General features: G+C 38.4%; 1 pseudogene; it reads left to right on the top strand.

Annotated features, from left to right (window-relative positions):
• The first annotated feature begins 6539 nt into the window (after positions 1–6539).
• Positions 6540–7605, top strand: LOC100389600 (non-selective voltage-gated ion channel VDAC1 pseudogene; annotated as a pseudogene).
• Positions 7606–10087: the final 2482 nt, after the last annotated feature.

The following is a 10087-nucleotide window of genomic DNA, read 5'->3' as shown; positions in this document are numbered from 1 at the left end:
AGTTCTCAGCCCTGCTCACTGGCTGCCTGGTTAGAAGCTTGGTGGTGTTGCGGGGGCAGGGTGGGAGTGAGACTGGCCTTTTGGATTGTGTGGGAAGTGGGTGAGGCCTGCAACCACTGGCTTTCCCCCACTTCCTGGTGAACTGCATGATACAGCACAGGCAGCCATAATCCCCCTGGAAGCATAACTCCAATGGACTGAAAACCACACCCTTATCCCCCATAGCAGCTGCAGCAAGCCCTACCCAAGCAGAGTCTGAGCTCAGACATACCTAACCCTGCCCCCCACCTGCTGGTCTTTCTCAGTCCACCCTGGTAGCCAGAGATAAAGTACATACTCTCCTGGAGCTCTGTGGCCCCACCCACCACCTGAGAAACCCAAATCCTTATCCAGGTCACACTAGGGAAATCTGTATCCTCCTTCCCTGTCCTACGTATAGCTGACGCTCTCTTGAAAGTGTCACCTCCTGGTTGGAGGCCAACTTAAACAAAACTTATCCAGACAACCCTACAGCAAACTTGTATACTCCCTATACTATTGCCACTGAAAGACCTGAAGACAGATCACATCACGGCTCCCTTTGCAGACACTCCTTAGGACCAGCCCAGAACTTGGATGCTCCACTGGGTGGAAAGACCCAGAAGGGAAATAACAATCACTGCAGTTCAGTTCTCAGGAAGCCCATCCCTAGGGAAGGGGGACAGCACCATACCAAGGGATCACCCTGTGGGACAAAAGAATCTGAACAGCAGCCCTTGAGCCCCAGATCTACCCTCTGACATAGTCTACACAAATAAGTAAGAACCAGAAAAGCAATTCTGGTAACATGAAAAAACAAAGTTTTTTTTATTACTCCTAAAAGATCATACCAGCTCACCAGCAACGAATCCAAACCAAGAGGAAATCTCTGAATTGCCAGGAAAAGAATTGAGAAGGCCGATTTTTTTTTTTTTTTCAGAGATGGAGTCTTGCTCCATCTCACTCCACCAAGGCTGGAGTGAAGTGGTATGATATTGGCTCAGTTCAACTTCTTCCTCCCGGCTTAAAGTGATTATCCAGCCTCAGCTTCCCGAGTAGCTGGGATTACAGGCACATGCCACAGTGCCCAGCTAATTATTTTATTTTTAGTAGAGATGGGGTTTTGCCATGTTGGCCAGGCTGGTCTCACTTCTGACTTCAGGTGATCCACCCGCCTTGGCCTCCCAAAGTGCTGGGATTACAGGCATGAGTCACCATGTCTTGCCCAGAAGGCTGATTATTAAGCAACTCAAGGAGCCACCAGAGAAAGGTGAATACCATCTTAAAGAAATGTTAAAAATATTACAGGACACAGATGGAAAAATTTCCAGAGAAGCAGATGGGATAAATAAAAAATAATTACAACTTCTGGAAATGAAGGACCCACTTAGAAAAATGCAAAATACACTGGAAAGTCTCAGCACTGAACTTGAACAAGCAGAAGAAAATAGTTCAAATCTGGAAGACAAGGCTTTTGAATCAACCCACTCCAACAAAGACAAAGAAAAATGAATCTAAAAAATGAACAAAGCCTCCAATAAGTTTGAGACTATGTTAAATGACCAAATCTAAGAATAATTTGTGTTTTCAAAAAAGGAGAGAAATCTAAAAGTTTGGAAAACTTATTTTAGGGAATATTTGATGAAAACTTCCCTGGCCTTGGTAGAGATCTAGACATCCCAAATACAAGAAGCTCAAAGAACACCTGGGAAATTCATTGCAAAAAGATCATCACCTAGGCACATAGCCATCAGGTTATCTAAAGTCAAGACAAAGAAAAGAATCTTAAGTGCTGTGAGGCATCAGGTAACCTATAAAGGAAAACCTGTCAGATTAACAGCTAATTTCTTCACAGAAACCCTACAAATTAGAAGGGATTGGGGTCCTATTTTTAGCCTCCTTAAACAAAACAATTATCAGCCAAGAATTTTGTATCCAGTGACATTAATCTTTATAAATGAAGGAAAGATACAGTCTTTTTCAGAAAAACAAAATACTGAAAGAATTCATCATCACCAAGCCAACAATACAAGAAATGCTAAAAGGAGCTCCAAATCTTGAAACAAATCCTTCAAATACACCAAAATAGAACTTCCTTAAAGCATAAATCTCAAAGGACCTATAAAACAAAAACACAATGAAACAACAATGACAACAAGGTATTCAGGCAACAAATAACACAATGAATTGGATAGTACCTCACATCTCAATACTAACATTGAATGTATTAATAACTGGCCTAAATGCTCCAATTGAAAGATACAGAATGGCAGAATGGATAAGAATTCACCAACCAAGTATTTGCCATCTTCAAGAGACTCACCTAACACATAAGGACTCACATAAACTTAAGGGGTGAAAAAATATATTCCATGTAAATGGACACCAAAAGCAAGCAGGAGTAGCTGTTCATATAACAGACAAAACAAACTTTAAAGCAACCACAGACAAAAAGATGAAGAGGGACATCGTGTAACGGTAAAAGGAGTAGTCCAACAGGAAAATATCAAAATCCTAAATATATATGCACCAAACATTGGAGCTCCCGATTTTTTAAAATAATTACTACTAGACCTAAGAAATGAGATAGCAACACAATAATAGTGGGGGGACTTCGATACTCCACTGACAGTGACCTCTTCAAGGAGAACTACAAACCACTGCTCAACAAAATAAGAGAGGACACAAACAGATGGAGAAACATTCCATGTTCATGGGTAGGAAGAATCAGTATCATGAAAATGGCCATACTGCCCAAAGTAATTTACAGATTCAACGCTATCCCATCAAGCTTCCAATGACCTTCTTCACAGAACTGGAAAAAGCCACCTTAAACTTCATTTGGAACCAAAAGAGAGCCCGCATAGGCAAAGTCAATTCTAAGCAAAAAGAATACAGCAGGAGGCATCACACTACTGGACTTCAAACTATACTACAAGGCTACAGTAATCAAAACAGCATGGTACTGGTACCAAAACAGAGATATAGACCAATGGAACAGAACAGAGGCATCGGAGGCAACACAACATATCTACAACCGTACGACCTTGGATAAACCTGACAAAAACAAGCAATGGGGAAAGGATTCCCTGTTTAATAAATGGTGTTGGGAAAACTGGCTAGCCATGTGCAGAAAGCAGAAACTGGACCCCTTCCTGACACCTTACACTAAAATTAACTCCAAATGAATTAAAGACTTAAACATAATACCTAACACCATAAAAACCCTAGAAGAAAATCTAGGCAAAACCATTCAGGACATAGGAGTAGGCAAGGACTCCAGACCAAAACACCAAAAGCATTGGCAACAAAAGCCAAAATACACAAATGGGACCTAATCAAACTCCACAGCTTCTGCACAGCAAAAGAAACACTCATTAGAGTGAATTGGCAACCAACAGAATGGGAAAAAATTTTTGCAGTTTGCCCATCTGAAAAAGGGCAATAACCAGAATTTACAAAGAACTAAAACAGATTTACAAGAAAAAAACAAACAAGCCCATTCAAAAATGGGCAAAGAATATGAACAGACACTTTACAAAAGAAGACATACATGAGGCCAACAAACATATGAAAAAATGCTCATCATCACTGGCCATTAGACAAATGCAAATCAAAACTACATTGAGATACCATCTCACTCCAGTTAGAATGGCGATCATTAAAAAATCTGGAGACAGCAGATGCTGGAGAGGATGTGGAGAAATAGGAACACTTTTACACTGCTGGTGGGAGTGTAAATTAGTTCAACCATTGTGGAAGACAGTGTGGCGATTCCTCAAGGACCTAGAAATAGAAATTCCATTTGACCCAGCAATCCCATTACTGGGTATATATCCAAAGGACTATAAATCGTTCTACTATAATGACACATGCACACAAATGTTCATTGCAGCACTGTTTACGATAGCAAAGACCTGGAACCAACCCAAATGCCCATCGATGATAGACTGTACTGAGAAAATGTGGCACATATACACCATGGAATATTAAGCAGCAATCAAAAACGATGAGTCCATGTCCTTTGTAGGGACATGGATGAATCTGGAGAACATCATTCTCAGCAAACTGACACAAGAACAGAAAATGAAATACCACATGTTCTCACTCATAGGCGGGTGATGAACAATGAGAACACATGGACACAGGGAGGGGAGCACTACACACTGGGGTCTATTGGGGGGAATAGGGGAGGGACAGTGGGGAGGGGAGTTGGGGAGGGATAGCATGGGGAGAAATGCCAGATGTGGGTGAAGGGGAGGAAGGCGGCAAATCACACTACTACCTGTGTACCTACGGAACTATCTTGCATGTTCTCCACATGTACCCCAAAACCTAAAATGCAATAAAAGAAAAACAAATGGACTTAACAGATATTTATACATTTTAAATGGGTGAATTGTATAGTATGTGAATTGTGTCTTCATATAATTGTTAATAAACCTGTTAAACATAAAAAATAAATTATAAACTGTTAATTGTAAGTACAAAAGGAGATCAAAGAAAGTGAGACTTGTAATGATAAAAGAAAAAAAGCAAATATTCATGCTGTTTTTAGTAATCCCTTTCTTCTTTTGACGAAAATGAGTTTTCTCGTATTTGCATCTATCCTTTTTGTGCTTTTGGAGAAAAGCATAACATTTAGATGATTTCATATTTTGAACATTGAGTTACATTTGTAAGGTTTTAAAAATCAGACTCTCAAGAGAACACTCTCAGGAGAAAATTAAATTTCAAGGAAAATTATTTGCTTTATTTTTTAAATTGAATTAGAAAATGATTTCTTGATATTCATCTGATTAGAAGCCTGATAATGAACATTGATAGAGTTATTGGCTCCTTCTGTGGTAGAATTTTTGAAAAATGTAATGGAACTGGACACTGAGTAAAAGGATATTTGAGTGTGAATGAAATGAATACTAATTTTCTGGTTTTATTTCTGGGTGTTCTGATTTTCTCACACTGTTAAACATTTGGTTATGAGTTTAGAGTTAGTTTTTCATCTTAGTAAGCTTTAGGGAGAATCAATTCATTCTAAACATTTTCATGTAGTCAATAGCAAATTCATTTCTTTTGATTTTTAAAATATGATATGAAAATTAAAGGACTAAAAAAGAACTACTGACAAAACATTCAATATATCTATACCTAAGTTATCAAGGCTACAAATAAAAACATTATTTTTTCCAAAGTGTTTACAAACTAATTCTCAAGGAGCACTTACTAGAACTATCAGTAGTAAAAACAGAATGAGTTCACTTACTCTTGGACCAAAATTAGCAAGTTTTATGTCATCATTTGAAGAACAATTATGGATACTGTAATACTGATAAACTTTTGAAGAAGAGTGTTTTTAGGAAACTTCATGCTAATTCAAGTGAATACTATTGTCCTAAGTATGATCACCTGTTTCCTGAATCCCAAATTTGAACACATGTCTGATAACTAAGCACTTACTTATAGAAATATTCTGGAATTTTGGTCACAGTAAACATTAGCATCATTACACTGAAGCTGAGATCATCATATACACCAGTCATGCTGTCACTCCCCACTCCCATACCATACCCATGGCTGACATTAAGGCAACTGTGACACATTTCACTGCTGAGGGTGATGTGGCTTCACAATCTATCAATTAGAATTGACCCTCATTAATAAGAAACTTCTTTGTTATGTGATTTAGATGTAGTTTATGGTGACCTCTTGATCAGTTGGCACTGTGTGAAAATGATTGGTTCCATGGGTCAACAGGCAAAACATTAACTTGGAATATGAAAAGAACTTCTAAAATTGCTTGAACCTACTCTTGGCTACTTTTTTTTTTTTTTATCCAAATAGGAGCAAACAAGATACCTAGAAGACCCTTAAACTGAATTACTAGTGAATTTGAAGATCTGCATAGTTTTAATCTCTTCTTCTGTTTTATCTCAGTACTCATCCTCCAGAAATTTTAATCTAGTAGGAGGAAAAGAACAGTAAACAAATAACTATCATGCCAGGTATAATGTAAAAAAATTCTGTGAGAATAATTAGGGGTTTCAGAAAAGAGAGCTGTTCCCTTCTCCTGTTTAAAATGACTGGGAAGGGTCATCTTGTGATTTGTCTTCTGTTACTTCCATGTTTTTACTTCTCTATACCTTCTTTGAATTAATCACATTGTTTTTAGTATTCCGTCTTCATTTCTCTACTATGTATTTAGCTGTACCTCTTTGTATTTTAAAGTAGTTGTTCTAGTGATTACAGTATTAATCCTTAAATTATCACAGTCTACTTAGAATTAGTATTGTATTTCTTTATATACAGTTAAGAACTTTACAACAGAATAATCCAGTATCCTCCCATATCCTTTGTGCTACTGTGCTGTCATTTTATATATATATATACACATATATATAATATATATACACACCTAACATGTATATACACACATATGTTGTGAAATCAGTCACACATTTTTCTTATTTTAGCTTTAAGCATTTGGTTGTTTTTCAGAAAAATTATGAAAAAGTCATTTTTTATAGTCTGAAAGTGATTAATTCCTTCAACTTTTTTAAATCTGAAAAAAGTCTTCATTTTATCTTCATTTTTGAGGAATATTTTCACTGGATATAGAATTCTGGGCTGATAGATTTGCTTTTCTCTTGGGACTCTGGGTCTGTCATTCCATTGCCTTCTGGCCTCCATCAAGTCAGCCATTCTGCTGCAGCCACTACCGAACCCACCACCATCGCCTCAGAGCAGAAGATGGCTGTGCCACACACATATGCCAATCTTGGCAAATCTGCCAGGGATGTCTTCACCAAGGGCTATGGATTTGGCTTAATAAAGCTTGACTTGAAAACAAAATCGGAGAATGGATTGGCATTTACAAGCTCAGGCTCAGCCAACACTGAAATCACCAAAGTGACAGTCTGGAAACCAAGTACAGATGGACTGAGGACGGCCTGACGTTTGCGGAGAAATGGAACACTGACAATAAGCTAGGAGATTACTGTGGAAGATCAGCTTGCACATGGACTCAGACCTTCAATTCATCCTTCTTACCTAACATTGGGGGAAAAAATGCTAAAATCAAGACAGGGTACAAGCAGGAGCACATTAACCTGGGCTGCGACGTGGATTTAGACATTGCTGGGCCTTCCATATGGGGTACTCTGGTGCTGGGTTACGAAGGCTGGCTGGCCGGCTACCAGATGAGTTTTGAGACTGCAAAGTCCTGAGTGACCCAGAGCAACTTTGCAGTTGGCTACAAGACCGATGAATTTCAGCTTCATATTAATGTGAATGATGGGACAGAGTTTGGCGGCTCCATTTACCAGAAGGTGAACAAGAAGTTGGAGACCTCTGTCAATCTCGCCTGGACAGCAGGAAACAGTAACACGGGCTTCGGAATAGCAGCCAAGTATCAGATTGACCCTGAGGCCTGCTTCTCGGCTAAAGTGAAGAACTCCAGCCTGATAGGTTTAGGATACACTCAGACTCTAAAGCCAGGTATCAAACTGACACCGTCAGCTCTTCTGGATGGCAAGAACGTCAAATGCTGGTGGCCGCAAGCTTGGTCTAGGACTGGAATTTCAAGCATAAATGAATACGGTACAATTGTTTAATTTTAAACTATTTTGCAGCATACCTACCTTCAGCATTTAGTGTATATTTTAATGTTATATGTCTGGGATGCAAGTATTGTTAAATATTTGAGACCTCCAGGTTAAATATGATTCAACTTTAAGATGTTACCCTTTCAGAGGTACAGAAGAAACCCATTTCCAAAAAAGATCGTTTCAGTGGTAGACTTGGGGGAACTTGGTGGCCCCTTTGAGATGCCAGGTTTCTTTTTTATCTAGAAAAGGCTGCAAGTGGAAGCTGATAATATGTAGGCACTTTGTAAATTCATATTGAGTAAATCAATGGCATTGTGATTTCCTGAGAATCGAACCTTGCTTTCCCAACACTAATGATGAGAGGCTCGCTGCCAGATGGTGTGTACAAACTCACCTGAATGGGACTTTTTAAGGTAGATCTTCATGACCTGTTCCCATCCCAGTTTATTGTCACCTCTTTTACACCAAAAGGTCTGTAGGGTGTGGTCACTGTTTCTTCTGTGCCATTTTGGGGTGGAGAGGGTGGATGTAATAAAGCCAATAATTCAGGACTTACTCCTTCTTGTGTTGTGTTTTTTTGCCCTTGTCCCAGAGTATGAAATAGCTTCCAGGACCTCCAGCTATAAGCTCAGAAGAGTCTGTGTGATTGTAATCACATGGTACAACACTCAAAATCTAAACTGGATTTCTGTTGTATTCTCAGCACTCAAGCTGTTTTTTAGCAGTTTAATGGGTACAGTTTAGAGTCTTCCATTTCATGTGGAATTAGATCCTCCCATTAAAATGCTATAATTAACATCACTTAAAAAAAACTTGAATGAAATATTGAAACCTAAAAAAAAAGTCAGCCATTGTGCATATTATTTTTCCTTTTGTATGAATGTGCCCTTCATCTTTGGTTTCGTACAAGCTTTCTTCATCTTTGGTGGTCATGAGGTCAACTATAATATTCCAAAGGTAGGATTTTCTTTGTATTCATTCTTCTTGGTGTTTGCTGAGCTTCTCATATTTGTAAACTGATGTTTTCCACCAAATTTGGAGGAATTGGGGCCATTATCTTTTCAAATGTTTTCTCTGCTCCATTTCCTCTCCTTTCTCTCTCTCTGAAACTACAAAGGTATAGAGATCTTTGACATTGTCCCACATGTCATTGAGGCTCTGTCCATTCTTATCTCAATAATTTTTTTCCTCTATTATTTAGATTGAATAAATTCTATTGATTTGTCCTCAATCTCAAGAACCTCAATCTCCAGATTTCTTCTGATATCTTGAATCTGTTGGTAGGTGGATCTTCAGACTTTTTATTTCAGATACTGAATTTTTCAGTCTAGAATTTCCACTTGAATAACATGGGTAAATTTTAGCTCATCTGCATTGACCATATGTTTATCTTCAGAGATCCTTATCCTTGGTCAAAGCTATAGAACTTGTTAACCACAGCTAAAAGATGTTTTTAACCACCTAAAGATGAAAGAAGCATTAGAAATGAGAATGTTGGCTGAGCACCATGGCTCATGCCTGTAATCCCAACACTTTGGGAGGCCAAGGCTAGTGAACTCCTGAGGTTAGGAGTTTGAGACCACCCTGGGTAACATGGAGAAACCCCATCTCTACCAAAAATACAAAATTAGCCTAGCGTGGTGGTGGGCTCCTGTAATCCCAGCTACCTGGGAAGCTGAGGCAGGAGAATCGCTTGAACCCAGGAGGTATAGGTTGCAGTGAGCCCAGATTACCCCACTGCACTAAAGCCTAGGTGACAGAGTAAGACCTTATTTCAAAAATAAATAAGAAAAGAAATTCGAAAAACTTTGAAACTAAAGGTAAACAACAGTGTTAAATATGGATATCAACTTTAGTCTCCACTTTCTTATTATCATTCCAGAATAAAAGATACAAAAGGGGGAACAGATGAAACAAAAAGTAACAGGGCCCTAGAAATTAGAGTGTATTCTAAAAGAAAAGATGGGAAGATAAAAAGAAATTTGATCTATTTCAAATTATTTGCAGATCATAGTTTAGACAGACAACAATGTGGTGATTTTCTGATGATTCATGGGAAGAACATTACCCAGTTCCAAACTTTTTCTGTTCACCCTCCGTGTTGAAAATTAAACTCAAAACTTACAAGGTCAGGAAATGTCTACCCACCTGACTCCATCTGCCACCATAGCAACGTTTATTCTTAATCTACTTGGCCGAACCTCTGTTTCTCACCTATAAGATAGGAATATTAAGAAAATTTCTTATTTTTATACAATATTTGACTGAGTCAAATTACTAAGTCTAGCAGAGATTCACATCAGACGAGGAACCAAAAATTTTATTAAGTGTCAGGCACTGTGCCAAAACAGCTAACATATCTTGTTCCCCTTTTCTCATACAAAAACAGTAAGAAATTTTCTCATTCTTATGTTACAGGTGAGGAAAAGAGGTTCAACAAAGTAAATTAAGAATAAAAGTTGCTA

This window comes from Callithrix jacchus, chromosome 15 (genome assembly GCF_049354715.1).
Source record: "Callithrix jacchus isolate 240 chromosome 15, calJac240_pri, whole genome shotgun sequence".
In the NCBI taxonomy this organism is placed as follows: domain Eukaryota; kingdom Metazoa; phylum Chordata; class Mammalia; order Primates; family Cebidae; genus Callithrix; species Callithrix jacchus.
Note: the sequence above shows the minus strand (reverse complement) of the source record. Positions and strands in the feature narration are given on the sequence as shown.